The sequence below is a fragment of the Calliphora vicina genome, chromosome 1 (genome assembly GCF_958450345.1).
Source record: "Calliphora vicina chromosome 1, idCalVici1.1, whole genome shotgun sequence".
NCBI classification, from domain to species: domain Eukaryota; kingdom Metazoa; phylum Arthropoda; class Insecta; order Diptera; family Calliphoridae; genus Calliphora; species Calliphora vicina.
The window spans coordinates 24,479,001-24,486,095 of NC_088780.1; positions in this window are offsets into that span (position 1 = coordinate 24,479,001).

Below are 7,095 nucleotides of genomic sequence, written 5' to 3' on the forward strand. Positions count from 1 at the left end.
ACAACAAAAAAACACTCTCACACAAAAAATAATTGACTTCTTTGAAAACTGATAAAACTGTATGAAAGATTACAGAACAGCGCATATTTTGTATTCTCAGTTCAAAAAACACGGATTTTGAGTTATGACGTTGTTGCAGATATGTATACAAAAATGATCTCAAATACCTTATTTGCTGTTAAAGATATTAACATCTACTATTTATATTTCTGAAATCGCATGATATGTTGAAAATTTATTTAAGAAATAGTAAAATGTCATAAAATATTCAAAGACGTTTTTCTCGAAACGACTTTTTTTGAATTATGACGTTGTTGCAGCAAATTAGCGATGTGTGAGTTTTTTTTCGGGTTTTAGTGAGATCTTCTGAAATAATCTTTTATAAAAAGAATATAATTTAAACGATTTTTTTCTTTAGATTTAATAATACTTTTCTTGGAAAAAAACTCTCAAAAGCATGAGAATGAATATTCCTTTTTGGTTTGTTTTAGATTTTGATTAATTTAACAGCTTCGTTTATTTATGATAAAAGACTCATTTCAAAAAAAGTTTCGTCTATATTATATTTGTATATACATGTAATATAAACAAAGTTTCAAATACATGTAAATTAAATATTTCAGTTGTTATACAACTCACTAATCATGTTTATAGGACGTTAAAATTTAATTAGAAATTTATATTTGAATTGAAATGGATAAATAAATACAAAAGCATTTTTTTAAGTGTAAAAAAAAGGATTTTCGGTTAATCGACACAAATTAATCGGTTTATTTGTTATTTGAAAATCGGCAATTTCAAATTATTCGAACAGTTAACCGTCTAAAATTAATCGGTTAACCGATTAACTGTTAATCGATTGAATACCTTGAATTCATACATTGAATTGGAGAAAATACTAAAATGTTACTATGGCTGGATAACCTATCAAAATTTTAAACATAGTTAAGGCATAATCAATGTTTAAATATATTTTTATCATACAAAAAAATATTTAAACATTGATTAAGCTTAACTATGTTTAAAATGTTGATAAGTTTAAAATATTAAAACATTTTAAGGACAAAAATAATAGTTCAAACTGACTATATTAGTATGAAATGAATTTGATTCTGATAATTTGTTTGCTATTATATGAAACCGAATATATACTTTCTATTTATTTTTTTTTCAGTTTTTGTATACATATATTTACAGAATATATATTGTTATACTACTAGAGAAAAATCTATCATGTACGGTATCTCACGTACGATATTAAGTTGTTTTTTATTATAAAATCACCCAAAGATTGTTTTTATTTAAATATGACGGACTGTAAAAAAAAATAATTGGTTTCTTTAGAAATAAAGAAAGAAAACATAACGCCTCTTACGATTGCAAATTTTCGCATATTTCTACATTTAAATCAAAATGAATTCAATTTTATGTACGTGCGATATACCCCTATATCGCTAGATATTTTGGACAACAATGTTTCAAAGGAACTTATTATTTTTTTAAAATATAGTAAAATAAGATACTCTTATTTTTGCAAAATCTATTACAATCTATAGGCGTAAACATGTCACGTACGATGACATGGAATTGCACATATGTCATTATGAAGGTTATATATATGTTATTTATTCTCACTTAGTTATTGAACTTATAGTCCAAACAACCAAGTTTTTTTTACTTTGAAAATCTCGAATTTTGTGCCACTAAGGCGTCATAAGCTGGAAGTTTTGCTTTACTTCTTTAATTTGAAAGAAGTGCTCTTAAAGCAATTCGATTGCTCACCAAAGCTTATGGTGAATGTGTTCCATCGGTTTTAACGTACGAGAGATGGTTTGTGCGGTTCAGAAGTGGTGATTTTGATACGGAAGACAAGATTCCAAGGATTAAGAGGAAATAATTTTTGCACCGAATCATTACAAGCGATAAAAGTGGACCTATTTTAATAACCGCAGCGTAAGAGATCGAATGTGGAGCCCGGCCAACCTGCTGAATCGACACCAAAGTCAAATATCCATGGCGCTAAGGTAATTCTCTGTATTTGGTGGGACCATAAAAAGATACCTATTATAAGCTACTGAAATTTGACCAGACCATCACAGGGAATCTGTACCGAACTGATTCGTTTGAAGCGAGTATCGGCCGAAAAACTGCTAGAATATGCGTAATATTGCATGAAACCGTAATATCCCATCATGACAATGCTCGGCAACATTATGCAAAACATGTAAAAAAGTATTCAGATGAAGTGATTGAGAAGTTTTGGCTCACCCGCCTTATAGATCAAATTTTGCCCCGTCCGACAACTATTTGTTTCGGTCGAAGCAGAACGCTCTCTCTGGGATACGCCTCAAAAGATAGTCAAAGTTCACAGCTAACAATGACCAATACTTTGAATAAATTTATATTGTACAACTGTTTCAAAATAAACGCGAAAATTTTGAAAAAGTCCCGCAGTTTTAAGTCATACACTCAATACAATAATTATTAAACTTTACTTTTATTCGATTAAAATTAAACTCGAATAATTGAAAATCCTGTTCAAAATCTTGGGAGATTGGCGTAAAATTCGAGCATGGTAAAATTGATCGATATCCAACATCCAAAAGCAATTCTTTCTGTAGTGCAGCCTGGTTTAATGCATTTAGAGTTTGGATACCGATAAATTGACTATTTGGCCAATCTGTGAAGATCAATTGAGACGAAGTACAAAAAATTCTTATATTTCATATTTAAACATCTAGGGGCAAAAGCAATACGATATCATCAATATATCCAATATATCAATTTATTTAAACAAAATTGATGTCAAAGAAAATATAATTTTATGTAGAATACAAGTACAAAAATGCCTTTTTAATTTTAGTCTCCAGTCTCCATTTATGAAATATTCAACCAATAAGAAAAAAAATACAGAATAACCAAAAAATTAAAACCTCGGTATTTTAAAAACAAGAGCTGCACAAAAAAAATTAAAGGCATTTTTGAAAATGTATGGGCATTTCCACCGAAAAGTCCATCCAGACCAAAAAATTAAAAGTTAATCAATTCAAATCAAAATTCGCTCCAAATAAGTTGTATATATGCGGAAGGCACGTCACATAATTGTATGATGATTGGTACATAATTAGTCATAGCTCCCATATAAGTCCAGCTTCCGAAAATTATTTTAACGAGCATAAATCTCTTACAAATATTTGTATTCAAATAAAATTTTACAGAAATATTTTTCATAAATTACGCTACCTAATTTCATGGCGATCGGTCCATAATTGGTCATAGCTCCCAGATAACGCCAACTTCCGCAAATTATTTACGAAAATAAATTATTGAAATTAAAAAATACTTGATCGACCATACTTTCTAAATTGTTTTCTTTTTCTTATTTCTTAACCGAAAAAAAATATATGAAATGGAAATTAAAGTAACGTAACGTAATGTTGCGTCACCTCAGATACTAAGGCTAACAAATAAAAAACGAAGAAAAATTTTTAATTTGGAGAATAAATTTCAATTATTCCAAATGCTACTACAAAAGGTTTTGTACAAAAAGTCTTGCCCAATTCGCAAAGTTCAATTGTTGCAATATTTTGTCGGTTTAAAGTGCTATTTAATTACTTTTCAAATATAAAAAAAAGACTTTTTCATTATTTTTTTTTTTAACATTTTGTCGTATAAATGTCTCGTCACGCCATAATGGAAATGCCCATATGTTTAATCAATTACATTTTTGGCTGCACCAAATCAAAATGTTCCCCTGTGTTATCTAAAAACTTGATATTTAAATAATTTATATGAAATGTATATATTATAGTTTACAAATAAAATAAATAAAACACATTAAATCATATTCATATTCATATTTCTGTATATTTATGTATGTACGTATTTCCAATTATTTTTTAAGTGTCTTTGGCAGCTACAAATAAGTAAAAAAAAAAGAAAAGTATGATGATTTGGAAAATCCTTTACCACAAAGACATGATTTAGAAAAGCATTTTTCTGATAAATAAAAATATAGTTAAAAATTCTACTTTTATTATCAAACAAAAACACAACATAAAGTTTATGAATTGAAACATTATTGCATAAAAAAAACCAAAAAAAAATAAACTACTACCACTAAAATAAATATAGAAAATATTGAGTTGTATAAAAGAAAGCAGAAAATGTTTACTTGTTGTTGTCTTTTTTATATTTTCTTTTTTTTATATACTTTTTAATAAATATTCTTTTGTTATCCCCTCAGCAACCCCAGAGTTATAAAACCGCATACAAGTCTGTAAACGAAACATAATTTACATTGCAAAAATATCAACTGAGCAATAAAGAGTAGTATAAGTAATACACAGACATGCAGACATGCCAGCACAATCATACACACATACACTCTCCTACATAAATACCGTTTTTTTACAATACTACACATGCAAACAATTGTAAAAATCATACAAACACACACACATACATACATACATTTCTCTATTATTTCCCATTTCTCTCATTTCTTTTGTTGCATTTTTTCTATATATTTCATATTTTGTTTGTTTTGTTGTTGTATTGGTTGAGTATTGGGAAAAAAATGAATAATGACACCCAGAGCATCGTTTGTTACACTCTTACAAACACACACATTCACATATGCACTCACAGGCTTACTCATATGAGCGCAACAAACACAAAGTAATATTTATTCAATTGAATACAATTCACAGAATCGAAAAAAACGAAATAAAAATAAAATGTAAAATAAAAAAAAAAAAACAAATATGGATATATTTTTAACAAAATATAAATCTGCAAACGTTTTGTATGCGGTGCAACTGAAAAAATAATAACATACATATATAAAATACTATAGTACCCAGATATGGGCAGTTTTATACATCAAGAGCTGATCATGATTATTATTTTAATAATCCTAATTGTTGTAGCTCTTTATGTTGCCAACTGATGTTATAGTTGGGTTTCGGCACTTGTCAAAACGGCATTCTCAAAATAAATGTATAAACACAACAAGCTCAAACCGGAAATTTCCATACAAATTTCTTTTATGTCCACACACAAAAAAACAATCGAGGCTATTCTTTTTATATGAAACTGAAAAACTTAATTTTATTATCTATGCCAATAGGTAATTCAAAAATACACTTTACCTAAAAACTAAGTCAATATAACTATTGGAATTAGTAACATCTTTGACTTTATTTTGTTTATTTAATTGTCAAATGAAAATAGTTTTGGTGATAAAGGGTATGTACAGTAGCGAGCATAAAAAATGCAACGCTATGCAATGTGATTTTCAACAGCACTGATTTTGCTCAAAAAGGTATCCAATTGTCCACATATGCTGTTTTTATATTCTTATTGTTCATAGGCAATTATTGTATGACATTTTGTTAAATATTTTTTTACGTAAGGATAATTATAAAATTTTTAGTAAAAACAGTGGTAAAATTGTGCGAGCAAAAAAATGCAAGTCTAAGAAAATAATAATAATTATAAAAAATTGCTAAAAAACTGTAATACTGTTACAATACAGTAATTTACTGTAAATACTAATAAATTCAAGGATATGAAATCTATAAAGGATAACAGAATTAACGAATGATGCATTTTCTGTTCAATATGGTGAATTTTTCGAAAACCAAGAAAATTTTAAGAATTTACCAATTTAAAATCTTCCGGATATTCTCTATGAAAAGGAAATGAAATAATTGTGGTGGTGTGCCTAAAACTGAGTGTATAAGAGCATAAGATGAAAAGGATATGACTAGTTAATGTTAGAAGGAAATGTTAGAAATGTCCACATGTTGTAACGACACGTTTTTCCGCTAGTTGCTGGGGTAGTCTCAGCGGAGTCCAGGGTCGTATTGTTGTCTTGATTGAAGAGAAGTTCTCCTATGTCGTCTCAGTAAAGAGAATAAAAGACGCAGTTCTCTTAAACGTTATAATACGTATCACTTTATTATAATTTTACAAATAACACAAAAACTCAATCTAGAGAGTAACGCCAACTGTCTGGGTGGAGCCACGGGAAGCAAGGTAGCAACTAGTCAGTCGTGCTGAGATAAAATCTGCTGACGACGACGCTGTTGGGCTAAAGTAACAAGCGACTATTGGGACTTGCCTACACCACGTCGCTAACGTCGTAGGTGTCGGACAAGAGTGTCACAAGATAGAGGTATAACCTCTGGATGTACCACTGGTTTCCCACTAGTGCCTCTTAGAATAGCCAATTAGTTGTACCCTGGTGAGCTAGATCAATAAGCTACTATTGGGACTTGCCTACACCACGTCGCTAACGTCGTAAGTGTCGGACAAGAGTGTTACAAGGTAGAGGTATAACCTCTGGATGTTCCACTGGTTTCCCACTAGTGCCTATTAGAATAGCCAATTAGTCTTAAAATGCCTCTATTGGGACTTGTTTACACCACGTCGCTAACGTCGTAAGTGTCGGACAAGAGTGTTACAAGGTAGAGGTATAACCTCTGGATGTACCACTGGTTTCCCACTAGTTGCCTTTTAAAGCTAACCAATTAGTTAGTACTACTCGTCGCTAACGTCGAGTGGTTCTTACCGCTTGGCCTCCTGCTGGCAGACTGACTTCAATTTCACAGTGTGCCTTCTTTTATACCCGTGTCGGACAGCTAAGTTACTACAACCATCGTTGGTAACGATCGTACTATGGTACTTTTATTACATTCAACATGGTTGTATTTTGGTGTAATATTAAATTGACTCTCTGATTTACCAACAGGTGGCGTACTTATACAAATAAAAACGTTAAATTCAAATCATTTATATAAAACAAATAAAATAAGTATTTCATTTAAGTAAAACATAAAATAAATACAATTCACTTAGAAATAATAAAATAAAATTCGATGTGGACAAAAACGAGTTTAACGACTTTTGTCGTTACATTATCCCCTTCCTTCCCCTTGTGGAATTACGGGTTGGGCGATCGTATGCGTGTAGGTAGCATACTTGAGACATCAATATTCGATAACATTTGACATCAATGATTTCCATCAATCGTTGTTGTTTGTGGGACTTCTGGACGCACAAATTCGTTTCAGGCGATCGGGAACCTGC